Source organism: Rhopalosiphum maidis, chromosome 4 (assembly GCF_003676215.2).
Source record: "Rhopalosiphum maidis isolate BTI-1 chromosome 4, ASM367621v3, whole genome shotgun sequence".
Classification (NCBI taxonomy): Eukaryota; Metazoa; Arthropoda; class Insecta; order Hemiptera; family Aphididae; genus Rhopalosiphum; species Rhopalosiphum maidis.
Window position 1 is genome coordinate 16,890,597 of NC_040880.1, and position 23,773 is coordinate 16,914,369.

Consider the following 23,773-nt stretch of genomic DNA (forward strand, 5'->3'; position numbering starts at 1 on the left):
TATTTTATAAAGCTTAGATTAGACTCTAATGATAAACCACAAATGTGCAAATTTTTTGCTAAAATCCCATGTTTTGTCTTTCACCATTTTAAACCACTCGTCTAAATTATTATAATTAATAAAAAATACGCGTAGCTGATAACATAATATTATAGATTACATTGTATAATCTACATACTCAATATATTATAAATTATAATTGTATATATAATATATTTTATTAGTCTTATATTTGATTCTTGTTACATAGGTACAATGTCAATGCAATTGCAGCTGCATCGTAGTATCTATTAATTATTTATTACCACGTCGCGTCACGTACCTAACTAATGGCTATTACATTTATGGCAATTAATACCAAACATACGACCGATTTTTTAAGTAAAATAAAACATAAAAATTACAATAATTTTTAAGATATTTAAATTTCCTTTTTATATTATTGATGTTTTACACGAATGTAACATTTTACCTAATAGTATAGCCCCCCCCCCAAAAAAAAAATATATATATCAGCTATCATTGTTATATGACTGATGACTTTAACACCAACCGACGATTTTCGGACGAAAATATCACTTAAGGTGTTAATCCGACCTTCGGAATATTGTTTCGTGAAGGTGAAAACGAAACGCAACGAATGGGTTAATCTACTCGTATAATAATTTGACGTGTATATTTTATATACATTGCCAAAAGTCTTAAGACCTTGTGTGCGCATGCTGTCAATGCCCCCTCCCAAAATTCAAACACTCGGTGTATATACGTACGTATACACCTATATTAACTGCAGATTCGTGTGGTGCATACATCTTGATTATTATTATTCGGGTGGTTCGTCTCGGGCGTAAGATAAGTTATATATACTTATAATAGTAATGATAATAATATATAGCGCTGTGGAATTATTGCGAACGAGTATATATATTATATTATCACGTTTACAGCAGTGGCAACGACGTAGAGAATATATTATACGTTTTACATAAATAGCAGTACGAATATACGAAAATTAGTACATTTGAACAGTCTAATGATCACTGAGATAAACAAACTTGTTGAGAAACTTAGAGCCATAATAATTCTCTCCGTTATCCATTTGTAATATTATTTCGTCTTCACCACTGATGCCATCGTATACGTGATGTATATAAATAATATACGCGAACATCGCACTTGAATCGTTTTTCCACTTCTCGATATTGCTAATATCGCGTTCACTTTGGTTTCATGTTTCAAATTGCTAGAGAGAGATACAAAGAGTATGATAGAGAAAAAAACAATGACGGAAACAGAGAAAAACGGACTGAAAGAGACACAAACAAAGTGCACAAACCTAATATAGAGCAAACGCCATTCTGTCTATCACCCGAAAGTCTATACTTCATAGTATTATGTATAAACAGATATCATAGTCATAACTTTAAATTGCAGCGAGGAAGAGGGGAGAGGTATCAAACGAAGAAAAAAAGGTGAGACGATATAGGTATGCGTACTTAGTAATAACGTATTTAACTATAATATAAAATATTCTTAGGTCTAATTAATAAAAACGTGTTTTAAAAATAAACCAATTTTGTTATAAAATCCGATAACCTGTAGAAAACGCTCTATAATTCTGATTCTAATAAGATATTGAATAACTTTAATCTTAATGAATAATTCTCGTAGAAAATATAATAGGTATTAAAAATTATACATTTTTTACATGAAAATCCTTGTTTTTAGTGTATCAAGCGCCAGTACATTAAAAACTGATGTTCAAATTTGAAAATCCTATACCTTTAATGTGATTAACTACATGAGACACATAATACGTGTCTGAAGGAACTCATACAATTAATGAAATATGAAAACTTAAGTTTAAATAGCTGCATATTTTACACCTTATATTTTATAATATTGACATTAAAAGTGATAACAGTTAAAAAAACGAATATTAAATTTAAAATTATTAATATTGAGGAATATTGTTTTTATACAATCCAAAATTACAACCGATGGATGAGCTTCTGTTGCTACAGGCAAATGACTAATTATACATTATACATGTTTAGAGCTTTAGAGCTTTAGAGGGAATAAACTATAGCTGAAATAAAAAATAAAATAAAACATACTGGAAAGATAAATTAAATTTTATACAAATAGTATATAAAGCTATAACAGTATCCGAGGAAAACGTCTCAAACCAATATAACTTTTAATAACTTAATTCACTACAGTCTGTATTATTTCAAGCTCTTTCGAAAAGTTTATGGTCATTGCAGGAATACGTGTTATGATTATGATAATCTGGCCGGCCCTATTCCACACGGTATCGACTATTCTGAGCACGATCGCTCGTCCAGATTACTTGATATATACATTTTCAAAATAATAACCAAATAAACTTCAGCATAAAAATCATTTATTCCAATGACTGTTTTCGTTGTACTTTATGAAATAAAACACAATTACCTTAATATTTTTGTTTATAAATAAACTATAGTCTATTCCAAGTAAATTTTTATAATAAGTATGAAATTGTTTGAAGCTAATAAAAAAATTATTTTATTTAAATAAATAAAACTGCAGTGTAGAACGATATATTGTCATACAAGAAAACATATTATGCCAATAGAAATATTTTATTAAAAAAAAATACATTCAATATGCCCGTATGAAAACATATACGATTTTATGTATATTGTAATAAAAATAATATTTCTCAGTAGTCTGTTTAAAATAATATTTATTCGAATTGATTAACTATTAATGTATATTATAATAAATATACGATATACACTTATACATATTATATAATACTATATACTTTAGTCTTTATTCGTCTTTGTCTAGTTCAGGGGAGTATTTCAACTGACTAAATATTGTTAAAGAAAAATAATAATATGTGATTTATAAAAATCTTGAATCCTAACATTTTTATTTACTATTCAATAAATAATTTTACTTACTTTTTCTTTTGTTTTATTATTATTTTATTATTTATTTCCCTTATTGTATTAGCTTAAACGACGGATATGATTATATAGGTATTTAAAATAAAAAACTATTTATTGCCTATGCAACAATCATATTATCGTTCTCGTGTATGTATAGTAATCTAATTGAACGCTCAATCATCATCAATTAAAAATAATATAATATTTGAATACATCGCGAAGTAATAATGAAAACAATGAAACAATAATGTGTCTAACTGGAGTCCGTCCAAACACAGTTGATTTTTACATATAAATAATATATTATATAGTGCTTATAATAATTACATAAAACACAATAAATCGACTGCTGTTAATCTGTAATAACATTGGTTTTCAATTGTTCAAAATGTGTTAGGTACTTGATTACCAGAAAATAATTAAAATAATGTAACTTTAAAATTTAAACATAATATAGTATTTTTAATATGTATATTTTTTTAACGAGTTTCTATGAAATATATTCCTTAATACATTTTTTATTGTTAGTGGAATTTCAGCATATTAGTATATTGTATAAATACAAGTTATAACACATATACATTCTCATTAAAATCATACATTTTGAAACCAAGTTAAGGACACATCATTAATTATATATATATTTATTTATTTTATATTGTGTATATGTATTTGTTTATTTATTTTGCATAATATTTAAAAATGATTTTTGGGAGGAATTTATTAAGCTTTAACCTTACGTACACCTAAATAAAGTCTCACTTCGGGTACGCTCACATCTTTAATAGCTATCATAAATATGTCGAAGACTTTGATTGGTAATTAATGACAGCAGCTGAACGTTTCCATTCATAATATAATAATAATACAATTACCGACTACAATGACATCACGCCTGCTCACATAGTAATAACTATTAAGTAATAACATAGTTTGATCATTTTCGAAGTTCTTATGTACAACAATAGATACTACCTTACTGTAATATAGGTTTAAACCGCATAATATAGTATGTAAAACGCTATATTATATACGTTATAGTCGTAAAATCAACTACACAATTTTTGTGTAACTCGTTCGTATATTCAGCGTTTTCTGTCTCACTGTCTCACACTTACCGTTTTTCCGTAAGATTATATTAAACTCATGGGGTCGATAAAGTGTATAGTCATAAAAGTCGTGGGGTGCAACACCATTTGCACACGCGGTGGCGCGGCGTGCACAGAGCAGTAGCTGGTATATTGGTATATATAATAACGACGCGATGGTCTCGAGTTTTTCGGTGAATTTACCCGGGTAATTAATGCCAACGGTTTCTGGCGTGGAAAGACGCCTGCGGGACTTTTCGGGCGGCAAAACAAAATAAACGAAAGAGCGAATAGCCCCGAGAGAAAAAAAAATAAAAATAAAAGAGAATAAAAATATGATGTATACGCATATAGAGACGGAATAAGAGATGGACGATCGTGGTGGGGGTAGTCTAAGAGGGGTGGTAGAAAAGAAACTACTCTCCAACACTAGGCGTTATAGACACGCGGTATTATATTTTATTCAGATGCAGCTCACGTCTTTGCATTTTTTTCCTTGGGGTACCTACTCGCTCTTTTCCCTTACTTCAACTACTACCTACCTACGTTCACTCTGCACACTCCGCCGGCGGCCGCGCGTGTTTACAATAATATGTGTAGTGAGCGTGTATATAGTATATACAGTCCTGCCGCTATCGTATACTATTATACCCGTTGTACATACATACATGTGAATATATATATATATTATAATATGAACGCGTATTATACGGTCGCCACTTAAGAGATTTCTCTATTGCTTTTTCGCGCAACATAAATTCCACGCGAAAACGAAACGGCAAACTGCATACACGGATGCGCGGAAAACAAACAAGAAAATATAATCATGACCGGTCCCACCCGCTCGCTAACCCATGCCGAATGCTGATACCCCATTTTTGGGTCTTGTAATGACCTGCGATGAGCTTACATAATATGTGTATACATTATGTGCAAGCACCGCCTTTGCCTTTGCCTTTGTATTGACGTGAAAATATACTATAACGCGTATTCCCGGCAGACCAGAGCAGATCCCGCGCACAGGCGTACGTACGTAACGATTTATCCGTGAGGTATTTTTTTTTTTATATTTTATAATTATACTAAAACGAACAGACATACCGCGTTCAGATAATATAACCTGCGGTATGATCACGATACAAAAAACTGGGAATAATATGTCAGCAATTTATCAGCCGCACAGTTTTGCTAGTTGCGACCAGTGCAGGTCACTGATTTAATTTCTAAGAAAAATAATATTTTCAATTGATCCAAATAAAAGCTGCAACTGTTTTATACTTACTTTTATGATAACGAAAATAGCTGTGACCAGCAGCAAAAACATAGACTAAATTGAATATTCACAGTACGTTACAACATATACTTATAGTCAATAATATAATTAATAATGAGTCAGTAGAGTGCGGTAGCATTGATAAAGCATATTATTTTTTGTATTACGCGCAGTTGTCCGTAAGTTGAGTATTTCGCGTCGCTGTAATAATGTTGTATTATAATCGTGCCATGTTTAGTTTTCTCGGTAATCCAATATTTCTCTTTGGTTTAATAGTAAAAAAAAAAAAATGAATTTTCCACCGCAGTTAATTATTTCTTAGAAAATCGGGACTTTTTATATAAACTTATTATGTATACATATATAAAATAACAACAATAATGATATGTGCTAGATATTATGCCACTATTTTCAAGTATTTTAAAATATTTCTTATTTTGATTTTATAATAAATATGTTATTTAAATTGTTTATAAATTTTAATCAAGATTACTAATAATCCATCAATTTTTTTTTAATTGTCCAAATAAAGAAAAAAATGTAGTATTATAATAGTGTCTCACATAAACGGATTAATTGAGCAGCGTTCGATGTTTTTCCGCCAAACATTATTCAAGTCACTATATATTACGAGAGAGTGACATAATGGTTATAAATTATCTTGAGAAAATACATTGGATGCATGAAATTTCGAATGGCATTACCGTTAAGGGTTAATAAATCGCAGGTTAGATCGTTTTCTGATAACTTAGGAAAAAGACTTCTCTACAAAAACTGAGCCAAATTAACTTTATTTATGTTTACTACTCCCGATATAACAAGATCAAACAAGTATAACTGCGTACTGGCCGTTTCTACTTTCTTATCGTTGGAAAAATGTCATTGTAAAAACTTATAGAAATTATATTTATTATAAAAATTCTCACTCGTTATTATGTTTTTTTAAAAAGTTAAGATACTATATTATTAATAATTATATAATAATAAGCAACATCGTTCTATAAGTACTTCTTGTGAAATCAATTCATTTAATTCTAGTTTTTATTAAATTCATTAAATTATTAATATTAAGCAAAAGTAAAGATAGAAACTTACTTTAAAGTTAAGTACTAGATAGCTGTATGTTATATGTAGTAAATTGTAAAATGAGTTTAATTTAATAAACACAAATATTTTTTATGTTTATTGATTAATCATATTTTTGACAAAGTTGGTGGTTGGGTTATTTAAGGTGCGTGAGTCTATGATAGACACACTTGCAAAACACATACTCGATCAAACATCTTTTGATGTTCATCAGAATTCAACGACGTTTATTGGATTGGCTGTGCCACGAACATATATGACTCATAAACATCGAACACACTTTTGCATTATAATAAAATTACGTTACACGTTTGAGTAAAAAATTCAAAATGTGTGTCATCGGTTCGTTTATGAGCTACAGTCCTTACTACTTGATATTAATATATTATGCGCTTTGCTAAAAATCATCATACAGCGTACTATGCGATTATTTTACAAAGGTTTTCATTGGTTTCTCTGAACTCTTTCATATATTATATTATTATAACAGTATATGTAAATGCAATAAATTATAATTTTTAATGAACAGTCATGTGAAACTGTATATTACAAGAAACGTTTAGTGAACTATATAATATAGCCATATAGGCAACTTAGTATATCTACCTTGTATACACTCGGGAAGCTGATGCCATGCCCTGTCATCCGCCGAAGGTGATTAAGTCTTGTCTTACCATTGCGCAACATTGTAATAATATGTACACACAAACTGTGGCGAAAAACAATTGGTGGTAATATGTAGGTACAAAGTATCACGAAATACTGTCGCACACTGTACAACACCATACGAAATATACACACAAAAATTAAGTTGAAAAAAAGTTCTTGAAAATTATGTGATTACAAATCGAATGGTAGATATTATCGCGTATAAAACGACCGTTAGGATTTTTCGTAAGAACAATTAATATCCAATGAAAATATATAGTATTTTATGAGAATGATTGACACTTTAACAGAAAATATCATGGTTTCCTACTAAACGAAACTATAATAATTTTTATACCATACACAATATGATCATCTATAGGTCATGGTTAATAATGTATAGATTTAGAACCTCTTTAGTTTGTCAAACATGTCAGCCAATAAATTCCAAAGTTATATTATATAAAACCACGGTAAGCTCTGTTGAGGCGACCACTATTGCGGTCATATTATCATTGTTTAATATTTAAACCATGTACTATTTTACTATATGGTTTATACTCGCTGCATGTGATCATTGTATTTTTATTGGTCTATGTTTGTTAAAACGTTTTCTGTACGTCCGATTTTCGATTTAACTGTTTTCGGAATTGCCGTAGTGAGAACGTAGGTAGGTATGAATATTATAATAGTGTTGTTCGGTGTGGTGAAATATCAGCCGTGAATCTTGACAAACCGTTTTCGCGCCACCGTCTGAATATTAACAGTTAAGTAAGTATTTATAATATTTTAATGTTGAGAAGGGCAACACAATTTTGATGAAATGAATAAATTTTGATCGAGGATCCTATTATCCTAATATTATCATATTCGACACATTGTACCCGTTTACCGGGAATAACGATAAAAACGACTATATAGTAAAAGTATTATGCATACCAGGCATCGGCAATATTATTTACAGGTTAATACTAAATATCAACAATTTCTTACGATTCTACGTCAATTTATTATTTAAAAATTATAAATACATGCATTGACGTATAATATATTAATATGATGTATATGTTTTGAAAAACCAAATAAAGCCTAGATAAAAAAAATTAAAACTCGGTGAAAAATAAATATAAAGTTTTACTTTTCAATTAGTTTTCATATTCATTGTCACTTCGTATTGTCAATGTTTTTATAATAAACAGATAATCAATGGTCATATTCCTTAAGTGACTATTTAAATAACGTAGTTTGGTGCTTACTTATTTGTGTTGTTGTGTTTAAAAATATTAAAATACTTAAAAAAATGTATAACAATTAAATAAAAAATAATTACGAAAAAAAAATTAACGTTGGATTCTATGACTGGATGATCTCTCCTCTCCATTGTGTATTCTTTTCATTTTCTTATTTGCTTATTATGCGTTGTAACATAGATTGTAAATATTCTTTTTTAATAAAAAAAATATATAATAATCTTTTATGTTTGCTGACTTTTTCTTCGCTTAATTTATAAATATTTTATCATTATAAATATATTTATATACATATATATATATATACTTATTATAAAATACTAAGTATAACAATTCCTGGTCTTAATAGTTAACTTAATAATCGATGATAAGGATTATCTACAGTGGTGGTCAAACGGGGGATGTTGGGGGATATATGACTTTTTTTCTTCCATATTTATAAAAATTAAATTTGTGTGTGTTGTACTATAATGTTAATGTATTAAATGTAGTTTTATTTTTTTCTTAAATAACGCTTATGAGCATATACATATTATTATTATCTAGATTCTAAATTTATTCTAGAATTCTAGAAACAAGGCAGTTATTATTATTAATATTTAGTTGCTTATACATACGGGAATTTCACCGCTGGATAATCGTGAATATTCAATAACAACATACTTCTCATTTGTTATAAATAAGTACTAATTTACCTTAATTTAAAAAATTGATATTAGTTATAAGTAGTACATATTAAAAAATCAGCCACCCTCCTCCCATTATAAAATCATTTGACCTACACTGATTACCTACCAATAAAAATAATCTTATAAATATGATTATTATATTGTATGAACTGGTATGTTTTACAATTTTTAAATTTTTTTTCCAACTGAATCAAATGCTCATAATCCTGATAAGATTAATGAATTTATTTAAATAGTCATGGCACAGAAGTAATTCGTGTGCACTAGATTAACCTCAGGTGGTACTATATCGTATATTGCATAATATGAAACTGTTATTTTTTCCTCTTCTAAGGACGCAACAAAAACGTCCAACCAGTGAACTTCGTTTCGTCGTCCAATAACTGCCAGAAGTATAACAGTATATACACAATATGTATACGTCATTACAATATATGCGTATAAACATATAGTATATATATATATATATGTGTGTGTGTGTGTGTGTGTGTTGTGTGTGTGTGTGTGTATTATACATACGATATACAATGTATATTATACATATAGTGACGTCTCGCAAGATTGCACTGCATCAGTACGCGAGCAAATAACCCATTAATCATCTGCCAGAGCGCTCATTAGAGTCACAAAGTTATATACGCACGCGCCATCGCCTCGAGTTAAGGATTTTACGTGGTAAACCGTCATCGTCATTGTCGTCTTCGTTGACACACTCCTGTTTGTCGCTATGTATATTATTATTTTACGTCTGGCGATCGTCTTAGCGACGGTCACGACATCACGTCTCTCATCCAAAATTAAATTTTTCTTTACTTATAATAATACTTTAAAATATTACAATAATATTATATAGTTATTTTGTTAAAAAAAAATAATAATGATACAACTATACATACATGGATATAACCGTTTCAACATAATTATGCTCAGTTATATTTCATTAAAATATCACTAGATTTAATAAATATTTTTCAAAGTGTACTAAGGTCCAATTTAATTTTAAATAATTTAACTTAAATTTTCACCATAAACAAACAAAAAAAAAAAAAATTACAGCTAATCAAAAAGTATTTAGTGAATACTTAGAATCTATGACTATCTATGAATCTATCTGAAAGCTGTATTTTATCAATTTAAAATGTACAATTATGCATATTAAGAATAAAAATTTTATTTTATTTAATATTTTTACTATGACAAAATTACTTCAACAATTGTAAAAAAACCATCGTTAAGTTGAATTTAAAATATTAGCTATCTGTCTTGTTCATGTCTTGTGATGTACGACTGAACGGCTCAAGTATATTTCATTGATTGATAAACATAAACTAACTTGAAATAATTTAATAATATTGGACAAAAGTCATTATTGTACTAAATAATTGATATTTTACTAACATTTTAATTGGGCTTAATTCATTGAATCTAACGTCTGTCAATCGAATATTATTATAAAATTCATATATTATTTATTTATTTTTACAAATATTTGTGGTGGCGACAATCAATTAAATAAATAATTGGAATTAACATAATACATTGCTTATTAATTTAAATGTTATATTCCTTAAAGTATAAGCACATAAGCACGATAAAGAAAATTTAGCAGTGATCATTTTAAGACCCCCATAGTTACGATACAAATGTGTATTCGTTACGTTATCATTGTCGATCATCATTGGACCCAGAGGTACCGGATACATAAATACGTGGTTTTAGGTAGTAACTTGTCGTATGATTCCCCATACAGTACTCTGTAGAAGTGTGGACTGTCGCTCTGCAATCGCTGTCTACACAACGAAACGCGGTGCTGCCGGTGTCGGCGTATTATAGTATCAAAATATTGTATAACATATTAATATCGATATCACACGACATCGGGACAAACCCAGCCGTACACACACGCACGATTACTATACTTGAACACCGCAATTCGGTCAAAGGGCTTTTCTTCTCGCCCGGGGGCGAAAATCCCGATAGAGGAACACGTGAGACAGATCGAAAACCGCGATACGAGCGTGAATTACGGTTGCGGTACGACAGCACTATCGGACTCACGGGGAATTGTATCATGATATTATCGACGACCCGACATCTTTGTTACTATACGTTTTCGTACAGACTTCGCGAAAACTTACCCGCGCGTGCTGCGGTTTTGCTTGAGTTTCGGCGTTCGTCGAAATATAATATAATAAAATCTGTACCATATTAGAGGTTAGGTTTTATTCCAACATAGCTCGCATGTCAGATTACCCGTTGGTAAAGAAAAATAATAACGTATATTATAATATTATTGTATATTATATAAAAGCATACATTTGGGCGCGTCGATCGTCAACCCTCGTATATGAGCAGGTTTCAGGTTTTTGAAACATGTTATTCTCTTTGAAGTTATACATGTTTGGAAAACCGCATACGATAGTCGGATATTGTACATCGTAATATGAGTCTGCCAATACACACCATATATGAGAGTAGCGTACACATTATCTAAATTGAATATTTTATATAAAAGCGGAGAATGAGACATGTAAGTAAATCTAATCAACGTGAAGGTTTAATGCTATTTATTGGATTTATTTGAAGTCGTGGTATCATTTTGAATTACACAACAAACAAATGATACATTTCGATGTAGATATACCCACGGCGTATTGCTTTCGCTATGTTATTAATAGTAATATACGATATTTTTCATAAATGATTTAAAATAAATGTATTTTATTTAATTTTTTTATATTTTTATTTATTTATTTATTTATTTATTTATTTATATAATATATTATAATTTTTCGTGGAGGTGCTTTCAATATTTGCAATCATCGGATAAACATATGATTTGTATAGGCTATTTTATGCACATTTGTGATAAATAATTGATATATTATTTTAAGCAAACAATTTGCTCATCGTAAATAATAAATTTTACAAATAACTACCTAACTATATTACGAATTCAATAATATATTTTGACTCCATTGTTTAAAAAGTACCTATTAATTTATTTTTCATTTATTAAAAAAAATATACTAGTTCATTTTATCATGATTTAATAAACTTGTTAGAGTTTTAATAAATTAAACAAACAAATTTATAAATTCGCTCAAAAAAACGAATAGATTAATTTGATACAAAGTTTAAATATTACATAGTAATTCTTTATATATATATATATATATATATAAATCTTAGTTGAATTTTATGAGAAAATTTTTTAAGAAAACTGTAAATAAGTCGTCACCTTGATGACGTTTGTTAGCGAGGAAATTCATAGTTTATTTTTTCTGTAGAAGTTTTTCGTTTAAAACAAGTTTTAGAATAAATGATTGCGCAAACTCGACGTATTCAGTCATAAAAGTTTTTTTCACACGCGACACAAAAATAAAATAATAATACCGTGAGGTTACTTTTTTCTTCTTAAAAATAAAATAATATAGAACAAAACAGAACAATACTACCTTTGCAAAGACAACTATACTCAGTACTCACTCATCTCATAACCACACTCCACAATAACTGTATGTTACAACTCACAAGTGTACGTCGTTTCTTTTTAATTTTTATTTTTTTATAATATAAATCTAAATTTTTATCTCACCAGATCTTTAACTTCTAGCACATTATTGTCAAAAAGATTAACTCAATAATCGCTATATTTATTATTATTTGGTATTTAATTTTTTCGTCGAAAAATTGAAATCCAATAAATGGATTTCATCGTTAACTTGTTTTAGTTTTGTAGCAAGTTTGTATACAGTTTTAACCTTACGTACGTTCTCGTGGAAATTGTATCACTAAATAATCGGATGCATGATACAAAAGACTATCTCTAAAAATCTGAATATTAAATTTCAATTTAATATTTATTTATTTTTTATTACGCACTAGAACATAAAATTATGTGTATAAGAAAATATTTTTAATAGATATGGCTAACACCGATCAGTCATGGCTTAAAATTGTATTAATTTTGTTTATTTAAACAGTTTAAATGTTATCATGTGTTGTGTACCTACTCATTTTATGTTTTGCGAATGCGACATAATTATACAAATAAAAATACTAATAATATCAATAATTAAATAATTAAACAAAGAATACTATTTACTTAATAATTGTATTAATAATTAATTAAGTATAAACTGCATTGCCTAATATATGAGTTGTTTGTTAAACGTTCGATTTAATCTACCCATCACACATTATATGAATTTACATTCGGTTTACAACAATATAATATTTACGTTTCACTGTTGACATTGGTATTAAAAGGCGTTGCATTACGACGCTAAAAAATGCATACAATACACTCCTTGCTATGTGTTCGAAAACATTCGTAAACCGACTGGTGTGTGGTGTACTAAGCAAATGCACATTATATACACCTACGCCGAGTCGTTTATATGTTATTATCGTTAATTTCATTATTATTATTATTATTATGTATAGTGAAAACGTTATAAGGGATAACGATTTCGAGGGCGGCTCTAGCTTTGCGGACCTCGACACAAAGAATGCTAATTGTCTACCAATAAACGCTCGGAACACGAAATATAGTGCTAATCCCTTAATCCCTGAAACGTGCTGAAGTTCTGCAGATAGCATTTTCATCCTATTCCTCCCCCTAACCAATTCACAAATCCTATACCGCTAAAGGTGTGCCCCATACTACACCACCTACATATACATAAATGTCGGTATTGTTGTGTATATAATAATGTATGTACCTACATATAATGATACATAGTATGATATTATGTTTATATATTTTGTTAACTACTATCGCCGCCGTCTTGGCCATAGTTGACCATGGATTCGAACCTCAGTCTCCCCCCCCCCCGGGACTCAACACCGTCATTACAATTGAGTGTAGCTGAACTGCGTTTACGGCGCTGACATTACGTGCCTATTATCTTCTGCTAATGGTTGTTGTTTATTTTTCAAATAAATATTTATATTATTGTAAAGCGTGAAACAATATTTGCGGTTGAATGGGATTAATACTGTAAAAACAAATTGTTTGATACTGCAGTAGTGCTATTATGGTTATTGTAAAATCGATGCGTTACGTGAATACGTTTCATAAATACTCACCGGAAAAATCGTGTCAGGTGATTTAGTTTGACTGAAATTGGCTTCATAAAATTATAGTACACAATAACGAAACGAATTTGTAGGTAAAAATTAATACACCGCCGTGATAAAATCTTTTATTTCATTCTCATCTATAATATTATTATGATCATTATATATGCGTTTATTGTATTTAAGATAAAATGTGATAAAGATCACTAAGCAATATTTTTACCAGATATTATTTAATTGTTTTCATTGGAACTTATATTATCTTATGTTAAATTAGATTAGGTTAGAGTAAGTCTGTATGTTATTTAGAAAGTTTATTGTACTTAGTGTGCGGTATTTTCTTCATACTCCGAGCTGATTCTTAGACAAATCAAAAACAAATGTACATATACGTATTAGTTTTGAGCAGCCTGTTTTTCAATATTATTCTAAGGAAATTTTTTGAATAAAAAGACTCTTTTGATATAATAAAGCAAGGGTGGAATAATTAGTGACTAGTGTTTGATTTATAAAATAAAAATGTATTTATTATTATTATTATTAGTTTTAAAATAATGGTATACATTTTAAAAAATGTATCAAAACATAAAAACAAGTAGGTACCTTTTTATAAGAATGTTGGCTCTTGGTATCATAGTATTTATCCACGTGACTCGTGAAAATATTTATGTTGGCCATCACTAGAATATAATTATCAATTTATATTAAATACTCAATTAAAAACGCTTGCTAAGTTAGAGATCCGAGATCGGCATGTAGACTTTCTTGATTTTCAATTTTTCGAAATTTATTAATTGTATGCAATATGTATGTATAATGTATTTTATTTTCATTTTCATTTAGTGAGATAGAACTCTGAAACCGAAGAGCGGATTTTTATTGTTTGGAATATTTTTAGATTCACATTAGCTTGGAGAAGTGTAGTGAAGATTTTCAGAACTTTATCTTTTATAGTTAATTCACTACAGAGCTTCAAAAAAATTAAAACACATTTTATTGGGCGTTTTTTATGTTTTTCAGCTTTATAGCTTTGTAGTGAGTTAACGATTGGAGATAAAGTTCTGAATATCTTCACAGCACTTCTCCTAGCCAATGAGAATCTAACAAGACCACAAATAACAAAATCCGTTCTCCAGTTTCAGTAATCTACCATACTAAATGAAAATCTAGCAAAAAATAACTTTTTTATTATCTGCGAAAAATTAAAAATTTTCAAAAAAAATTATTTAATTTCACATTTTGTATCTACTTAATAATCCCTTTTTAATGAGCTATCAACCAACTTTTTAGCTTTAATAGTTTTGGAAAAAAGTTAAAAATAGAAATTTCGGGACTGTTCACTCCGACGCTTTTGTTGATTCAAATCGTTATACTGGGCGAATAATTGGTTATACTTGAGCGTGATATCGGATCTTTCCAATATATATATTTTTATGTTAAAGCTAGTTTAATTATCCACCTACTCTTTACAACTGAGTTACATTTTTATCATTTTCCTATTTAACAAAAATTCTTGAAGTTTTAAATATGCAGATCTCATTCATTTCAATTATCATACTTACTTGATTAAAAATAAAGAAAGTAAAAATATTAGAATTCTTCATGCAAATTTATTTTACCACTGAAATACACAATTTATACTAATAAATAATAAATCATATTTAATAATTATAAATCTAAATCAAATTAATAGGATATCCAAACCAATGCATCAATAATAACTTTTATTTTTAGATATTTATAATTATAAATAATATACGATAATTTTCAAAAATTGTATTTAATAAAAATATTAATTTGGAAAAATACTATTGTACCTAATATATATATAGTATATTACATATTTACTTTAAATATTGTTATTCTTAATAATTCAACCGTTTAATTTGCAGTATAATTATTTATTTAATTGTGTATTTTATAAATTCATGTTTGAATTAAATTGTATGGCCTAAGTACATCATACTTATTAAATTACTTTACCATGAAGAAACAGCATAAATGAATTATTTGACCAACTAAGCTACAATCATTTTTATAAAGTACCTATGTTAGTTAGGTATTAGAATATTATTAATTTTAAAATCTAGCTATAAGAAATTATTATAGAAATCACTATATTATTATTATTAATTACTCGCTAAGCTATTAAATTGAAAATTATTTTTACAAGATCATTTACTGATTGATAGCTTAATTCCCGATGGTAAAATAATAATATCGATACTTTAAAATTGATTAAACTCTAAAAATGGTTGCAGCTAGCATTTATGTATAATATTTGCGTTTTAATGCTTATTCGTGTGAAAATTAAGTAAATATTACTCCCACTTATTACAATCCTTATCTTTTTTTTTTTTAATAAAAGCTCCCAACTACTTTATGTATTATTCTATAAAGTTTTTGCTTTGATTCGTTTATTTATTTATTTTTTTAACTTATTCGTCCGAAATCCTTTCAATTACACACCACACTCGGTTACAATATTTTATCAGGTGATTAGCTTTTTTTGAATTTAAATTTTGATGGAAATATTAATAATATATAACTTGAATATTGAAATTGTTTTTGACTTTTAAGGTATTAGACAATATCAAATTATACTTATTATTATCGGTAGTTTAAATTTGATCATGGACACGTTAATAGTTATTAAAATATATTTCTATTATAAGCCCATACTTAAGAAAATTTAATATAAAAAATAAGTTTATGAGACTTGTCGTACATAACTACGCTTTTAATATTTTACTTTTTCAATTGTATTTTCAATTTTCTATTTTAACAAGAATAAAATACAATTATGTTAAATTAAACACAGCATTTTGAAAATTAATGGTATGAGAGTTTATGTATGAGATTATTACATGCATAAATGTCACAAAATGTAGTAGTTTATCAATATATTGCTATTATAATATTGCAGTGTACTTATATATAAACATGAATGATTTATAATATTGAGTCAATACATTAATGGCCAATATTTTATTTCTGATACATTCGAGTACCTATTTATTGACTGTAATAAAACATATTATTCTAATAACGATTTCACAAAATGAATAAATTGAAAAATTCTGGTAGTTATGTTTTTAAAGATGAAATATAACTTACAAACAAAACCTATTTACCAGAAAAATAAAAAAAGATATAATTTAATATATTATTAAGTATTTAAAAAAAATAATGTATTGAAGTTAAAATGATTTGTATCGTTTTTAAAGTAAAATAGATTTTTTATATTATTACATTAGAAATTTAATAATATTATTTTTTGGTCTGGCTTAAATAACTGTTACAGATTTTTGGTTTTATTGCAAGTAAGCAATTTATTTTCTATTGATATTATTTTTTTTTACATTTTCGCCTATCTATTTTTAAAAAACTATCAGTTTTGATTGGAAAAATATTTTGTTTAGAATATACTAATTAAATAAATAACTCCAGGAAAACGATTTTTACAGTCAGAGTCTGCTATAACTCAGCTGATAGGAAATTAAGCCGTTAACAATGTTTTAAATATAGGATTTTAGAAAATGAATTTTTTTTTCTTCTATTTATCATTAACTTCGTCATATAATAAGGCCAAACTGAAATGACAAGAAACCGCTCTATAAATTACTTTGACATGGGGTCAATATATATTGTCATGTTCAATATAATATTATTATGTTTTTGGCGTTACATTACAAATATAAATTAATATCAAACTTTTAGATGTACCTATATATATATAGTTATGTAATTTCTATGTAATTTCTGTTAATTTACCGCTATTTTTCAATTTATTATCAATGAAAATTAATTTCGTAGGTATGTACTAATAAAAAATTACATGTAGCCTATCTTTTTATAAGTAAATTGAATCATCGGCTCTAATTCGAGAATATTCTTGTGGTAGAATAATTATAATTTAAATAGAAATTATAAAGAACGTTAGTTATAAACGATAAACATAGGTATAAGGATTGAAAAACGTTTATTATTATTATTATTTTTTTTAAATATTTTTTCATGTATTAATAATCGAGTATATTATAATTAAAACTTAAACAAAAACCGTTGATTTTCTTTTTTTCTCAATTATCATTATTCTGTTCGAAAAGAATAAATTATTAAACGTTTATTTTTATATATAGAATATTTTATAAGTATAATGTATACATTTTTTTATTAAATGTGAGTTCTCATGAGATGTATATTATATCATAGTATATATTCTATTCATACAAAAGCATAAATATTTAATACTATCGTTGTTTACGGATGATCATGCATTCGTATACACAGTAGGTAGGTAATGAACTGTGGTAGAACAATATTCTGAACTATAATATTACCTGTTTCACAGTTTTGAGCTTGTAATAAAGAAACCTAAAAGTATACTATATTGTGTACCGTCATATAATATATCTTTACATATTATATCGCAGTCATAGTGCTTACTAATATTTTCTGTTTTATGCGCTCTATACATTTCTATTGTGATTAAACCATGTAATTGTATCAACGTATTCTATATCATTATTAAAAATTAAACTAAGACATTGCAGTTTTAATATGTATTAAAATATAATATAATCAAGAGAGAAGATATAAATAAGGAAAACTTTCAATTTCGTTTTTGGCAGAATGCTCCTATATGGTTACATTGTCTGCGTATAACTAAAACATTAAGATAATTTTATTTGGAAAAAAAATAAATTTAAAAGTTTATTTGCACATAGATTGAAATGCTACGTAATTCCATTAAATGTGGTGTAAACACACAACAGTGTATGTGTATTACATAGGTACTCTAGTGTGTGCAGACTTCATCCCAAAATTTGTAGACTATAATGCACGTGAATTAAGTACAAAGGACATTTTATTTTAATGAAAATTTGTATTTTATAAACTTTTTTTAAATATTGATAAATTTGATTAAAATTATATTGGGAAAGTTAAAATGTATTGCAGGAAAGAAACTTGTATTAGTGAAATTTGTTCGTCAGCCACAAGGATAGGCAATAGGCATATAGATATTTTTATATTTAGCATCCGTAATAAATGTAATAAAAATTAATAATAATGATTCCATATAAATTATTATAGATGGTATTACACAACAGACGGACCACGTATCACTGATGTTATACATAAACTATCGCGAAGCTCGTAATATATTATATAATACATATAGTGTACATATAGTGTCAAACATGAAGAAAAATTGGAAAACGAACATTTTTCTAAAATGTATTAGTTTCCTGGATCACGGATGGGGTGATCCAGGGGAATCGTAAATTATATGAAGTTTTTATAGACCAAGAGACCGATTTTTGAAATCTACGGGAAAGAGGTTGGTAAGATTAGGTTAAATAAATACAATGCAAGCATTCAATGATTATTTTAACGGTTACAAAAACATAAGGTTTATCATTAGCGTTTCCGTTATCTGCATAGGCACTTTACAAGGAGGCTTGTTCTTATTTTTATTTTTATTTTTGAAGGATTATAAATTTAAAATTTATTTTTTGTAAATATCGTCCTGTTATATTTCAAATTTATATAAACATAACCATAATAATTTATAGTTAGTGGTTAAAAATGTCATAAAAAATAAAATTATGAAATATTTTAGATTTTATTAATTAACAAATAACAGCTAGGTAGTATACATTTAGTAATTATTATAAACGATCATGCATATGAGTCATTATTTTTTCCATTATTTTAAAATACATTTATATATTTGTTTTCTATGAAGTCGGCCTTCAGGTATAAATTTTATAGATATAATTAAAAATTATTTGTTACTCAGAGTATTTCCTTATAATAATAATATATGAGTGTAATATAAATTGTGATCAATGAGAGAGATTCCATATAATATGTATTATAATAATTGTTCAGCCCCGAGAAATATGCGAACGACAACTACGATATTGTTAATAATACATTTTACATTACAGCTTTCCTGCTATGATATGTATACTTAGTTTTATTGACAAATCTGCATACAACTTCATGCACACTGTATTAATATATTTCTCAGTTAGGTAGGTCGTAGTTACATCAAAACACTTGAATAATACAATACATTATAAATCGAATATAGTATTGGAAAACACGAATAATGGCATCGTATGCGTGGGGATGGCCGATTAGCATTATTCAAATGTAATTTTTCATATTATGTGGAATTTCTCATTCTCGTTCATTCTCCCACGCGTCAACTATCAGCTCGTTTAATGGCCAGGTCCCAATAAAACGTCTCTAGAAAACCTTTGTTGGTGCAGATGACGTGATTTTTATCATTATTGCAATAATCAATCTTCATAAGTACCCCAAAAATGTAGGTTGAAAATTATAGGCCTGCGAAAAGATCGCATATTATATTATTTCAAGGGGTGTACTTAGGAATGACAAAAAAAAGAATTGTACATAGAATATTATGTACCTTTAAGTCAGCAAAGTGTAGTATCGGGCAAATGTAGTGTCGGTCAAATGATAGTCGAGCAAATGGTATCGGGCAATTGAATGTCGGGAAAATGTACTGATCTCTTTTAAGTCACATCATAATAATTATTATTTACAATAATATTAGTATAGCCACTGTCGGCTATGCGGTCGCTGACACTGTAACACATGTTGAATCATAGTATTGAATGTGTATATGACATATAGATGATATAATATATGTATTACAAACTATTATCTATGGTATATAGTTTCTCTTTTGAGCATCTATCGTTATATTGATACCAAATTGTATTTTTATTGGCATTGTTTATTGTTATAGTCGAATGTTATTGCTGTCATGAACATTCATAAATTAAGAGACGTATAAAAGGTATGTACATTTATTTCTTATTAATAAAGTATGTTGATTAGATAAGTATACATATTAGTGTCCTGATCATATTATGTTACTGATAGTGTCAGTAATATGAGATATATAGTTTCCAAAAAGTAATAAATAGAGTAGTTTAGATGTTATATAGGAATAGATTTATATAATATATACTATTTTCTATTGACCAAATTAATACAGATCGATATATTTTATTTATACTACGACACTATATAAGACATAAGAAACATGATATTTCCGTTTGATTATTTATACTTTTTTTTTTTTTTTTAATAATAGTATACCAGTATAAAATCACAAATTACTATAAAATATGAGCTGATGTAGCTAAAATATAGATTCTAAATATAATAAATATATTTTTTTAAAACATAGAATGTATTCAATATAAATGTACTATGAATGTACAATAAGTATGAGGGTTAATAGAATAATTAAAATACATGTCCAGTTGTTGAAGAAACCATCTAGCGAAAAAAACTTCGATAATATAATATATTAAACTAAAATGATAAATTTTAAAATAATGCGTTTTAAAAATAATTATTATGTTTCATATCCAAGTACAAAATATGATAAACTATCAACATATTGGACATAATATAAATTCTGATAAGTAGGTAGTGTAAGCTAACAAAATGAAGTATTACGCACACAATTTTATAATTAACCAATAAATCAGCAGCAGACAGTATCTTTAAAATTGTATTTAAGGCTTCAATCAACCATAACTCCCCTGATTTGTTGTTATTATTATTATTATTATTTACACTGACAATTTGCTATTGTTTTATAACCCGTCTACAACAACACCCTTGTCGATGCTGAAAATGGTACCACGACTGTCATGTCTCTCGATATTTTACGATAACTGTTTGCACAATATGATATTATCTATTATGTATTTATGTATATATTATACATATTTGAATCGCACTAAATCGATTTGTTCTTTAATTGCCGTTAAAACTGCCACAGTTCGTCGACACGGTAAAATCGATGGGAAATTAAAATTTAACCACAACAATTATATATCGTTTACTATCATCGCCAATTACGTTGAAACGCATCATAATATCGTGCGTTTAGATATGTATTTTTATTATTGTTTCGCAAATATTTACCCGCGTCGAAACACTCATTATGCACATTAGTTTTTGTGCACATTCAAATCGTGTTCTCAGAATTTTAGTTCAGTACAATGAATTAATCGACAATTTGGTATTAACATTTATTTATCCACAAAAATTATTATCATCAATTGGTAGATATTATATTTAACCGAGTTCCAAATTGAAAGTCTATGTTAATCTATGTATAATAATTCTAATCCCAATCGGAATTTTATTTTATCCATTATTTGTAGTCATATTTTTTTCTTTTTGCGTAGAAAATATTATTATTTTTTCTCGCCGTAGGATGTACAAAAGTTTTATATTATGCAGTACCTCTGCAATATAATATATATTTTACAATATCGAACGCAGATTGTACTTTAATACGCACAGGTATTTTTTTTCTTTTGAATCGCTGAGTATTTTTTTTTGAGAAAACGGTGAACTGTTGAATAAATCGTAAGCAAGTAAAAGTCTTGACCACGAAAGTATTTTTCAATTACTTTTTTTTCAAAACTTTTGCATATAAATAGACACCGACAAGCAACTGATCATAAATAACCTATCATTACATATTTTATCTATGTATGTGTTACTATAAGAATAATGTATTAAAAATATTTTGAATATTTTATATACATGGTTTTTGTTATTTTAATTTTAATACATTTTAGTGGGTGGTATTTTAAAAGTTCGTACGACAACGCGTACGTATATGTATTAATTGTAAAACATTTTATGACCCGCTTATAATAATATTATGTATTATTACAGTTTGTTTTGTTTTTTTCTGTTTTTAGAATAGACTAAAATGAAAAAAAAAATTATTACTCTCATCACAAATATTTATCATATCAAAATATTATTTTAATGTTTGGAAAACACAATTTAATTAAAATATTATGTTTCTATAATATTTAGTCAATTTATTTTATTATCGACCATTTCTTTCGTGACAAAAAATATTTATCATGTTATAATATTATAAGCCTATAACTATAATATGTAACTGTGGTTTACAGTATACGTAGAATTGTATAGCCAGTGCAAATAATTTATCTGTTTTTGACAAAATATACACTATGTATCCCTTGGCACAATTAACTTTTGTACTGCTGCTGTAACAGTGTTATGTATTCGAAAGGTTCGTGACCTTTTTAAAAGTGAACCATAAAAATATAATTTAAAAGAATAATCGTGTACACAATAATATATACATAGTATACAATATATAATAAATAATATAGTACAAGAGAGATGGAATTTATATATTATATATTTATATCATCCGTATTGGTTTTTATATGAAAGCCGTTAAAGGTAAATAAAAAAAAAAACAAATTATATGATATTGGACCTTTGAAAGTTTTGCCAGTCGTGCTGGTCGGTTGACCACAATTGCCGCGTTGTATACTATTATCAGCTATTGTTCGGCTTTTGGTGGACAATAAAAATCGGTTCCTATGTATACGTTAGCATTAGTCACACCCCGTGAATGTTTATAGATTATGATTTTCAGGACAAAAAAAATATATTATAATTTATAATATCAGATTATTGTTTGTCATTATTTTATTATTTTCTGAAAATGAAAAATTCGATTTTTTTATTCAAACATATACACGTTAGAGGAGAATATTATTAACCACGATTTCTTTTGTTGTATAAACTATAACGTGGAGAATGCGCACACCCTAGATTTATCCCACTGATATTACGACCGCTGATGTAAATTAAA

General features: G+C 27.5%; 1 protein-coding gene across 3 annotated transcripts in view; it reads left to right on the forward strand.

Annotated features, from left to right (window-relative positions):
- LOC113547854 overlaps positions 1-23,773 on the forward strand; it is a 148,772-nt gene that overhangs the window by 14,904 nt on the left and 110,095 nt on the right. For all 3 annotated transcript variants that reach the window (XM_026948391.1, XM_026948392.1, XM_026948393.1), the window contains exon 2: positions 20,849-20,899. The gene's annotated coding sequence lies outside the window, so the exon portion shown is untranslated. The remainder of the gene's footprint in view (positions 1-20,848; positions 20,900-23,773) is intronic.